Source organism: Colius striatus, chromosome 4, assembly GCF_028858725.1.
Source record: "Colius striatus isolate bColStr4 chromosome 4, bColStr4.1.hap1, whole genome shotgun sequence".
NCBI classification, from domain to species: Eukaryota; Metazoa; Chordata; class Aves; order Coliiformes; family Coliidae; genus Colius; species Colius striatus.
This window is the reverse complement of record NC_084762.1, coordinates 61,612,646-61,614,828: the sequence shown is the minus strand read 5'-3', so window position 1 is coordinate 61,614,828 and position 2,183 is coordinate 61,612,646.

The following is a 2,183-nucleotide window of genomic DNA, read 5'->3' as shown; positions in this document are numbered from 1 at the left end:
AATGAGGCTATCCCCTTAGTCTATTCCTTTCTAGGCTAAACAGCCCCAGGTCCCACAAGATGTCCCAGTCCCCTGATCATCTTGGTGGCCCTCCACTGGACTCTCTCCAGAAGTTCTCTGTCCCTCTTGAGCTGAGAAGCCCAGAACTGGACACAGGACTCCAGATGACGCCTCACCAGGGCAGAGTAGAGGAGGAGAAGAAACTTCCTCGACCTGCTGGCTACAGTGTTCTCAGTGAAACCCAGGATGCCATTGACCTTCTTGTCCACAAGGGCACATTGCTGGCTCATGCTTGCTGCCCACCAGCACTCCCAGGTGTCTCTCCACAGAGCAGCTCTCCAGCAGGTTAACCCCCAGCCTGTACTGGTGCACGGGGTCTTTCCTCACCAGGTGCAGCAGTCTGCACTAGGCCTTGCTAGGCCTGAACGGTTGATGAGCTCACGGGTTGCTCACACGCACGGCCCTGCCCCAGCTCCCGCCCGTGAGCACACACGTAGCGCCGCCAGCAGAGCCCCGGCTGTCACCAGAGGCACGGCCGCCAGCAGAGCCCCGCCGCCAGCACAGCAGAATCACGGCCGCCTGCGCGCCCCGGCGGCCCTTCCGCGCTCGGCCCCGCCGCCCAGCGCGCTCTCCTCGCCGCTGGTTGGGTGGGAGCGGCAGCGGGAGCGTGCGGGCGCCATGGCAACCAGGGTCCGTCCCAGCGCCGCGGCCGGGAGGTGAGGGAGAGCAGGGCTGCGCCGGAGGGTGCCTTCTGGGACGGGCCTTGGGAACGGAGAAGGTCCTGCCCCCTGCCCGCTCCTCTTCCGTTACCGGCAGGGACACCAAAGCAGCCATTCTGCTGAATACGGTGGGCTGGGGGCGACGGGGACAGGGCCAGTGTGAAATGACACGGCTCGGGGAGCTGGGGGATGGAGGGACACCTTCCTCAGGCAAAGCCTCCGCGCTAGCAGCTCGGATTTTCCTCTGCTTCTTTTGGAAGAAGGTCTAAGAAAGGGCTCTGAAAAGTATTTTTATTTGAAGAGCAAGAAACACACTTCTTGGTAAAAACTAGCCAGACAACCAACCAAAAACCACCACAGCAAAACAATCTCCTTTCAGCCTTCCTTCCTCTCCCTCGTTAAAAAAAAACCAAACAGCAAAGCAGAAACCAAACCCCACAGGGGTAAGGCAGAACTACTGAGTTTCAGCCTTGCCTAGTAAGATTCTTCTGTCTTCATAGCTTGCATCTTTCCTTTTCCTTAGCTTTTCATAGAGCTGGCAAGGAGGATTCTTCACACTTTGGTTTATGTGGGTACGTGAGTTTTAGTGTCGGAATGCTTTATGCTCTCTCCTTGCCTGTTTTGATACACTGATGTGGAGTTATTATATATTGTCTAAAATACATAACGTACATGGGTTAATGTACTCGGTAAAACAAGCAACAATTTGTTCTGAGTTGTTAAGTTCCATTTGTTATTTGGGGGTTGGACCAGATGATCTCTAAAGGTCCCTTCCAACCCCTACCATTCTATGATTCTATGATTTTCATGTTATGTATTTTTACCTCCAACCATTTACACATCCCGTTCAAAAAAAAAATGTCTCTCTTCCCTCCCCCCATGCCCTGATTTATACACTCACTTGGAACAATGACCTGAGTTTTTAAAAAAGAGTTCATATTGTGAGGGCCTCTACAGCATGCCTTAGTGGGAAAAACTCACGTGCACATGCAGTTGTGTGCATGACAGAAGAGCTGTGCAGATGTATAAAGAGTACTGTAGCTTCACATCCCTTCTCACAGCCTGTAAAACCTGCTATAGAGAGTAATGTATTTTCTAACTAATAATTAGGTTATGAGCTGCCACTAATTAGTTATTTATGTGTGAGAATTTGTTCTGCTGTATAACAACATATTTTAAATTTATTTTAATGCACTAAAATTTTGGAAAATATGACAGCAAAAATGGAGCAGGGTTTTATAAGCAGCAAAGACTATACATACACATGCCACTGTAAGCAAAAGGGGAATTGGTGGGGAAATATCAGATTTGGAGTACACATGTAAACTTTGTTGAAGGTCTGAGGTACAAGTAGTATAACATTTTCCTTTTTTATTTTTAAGGCATTTTATAAAAGTGCTTATGAGAGCACATGGAATACACTGCTAAAAGAAGCTGTGGAGCACTGTGGCCTGTTACAGAACT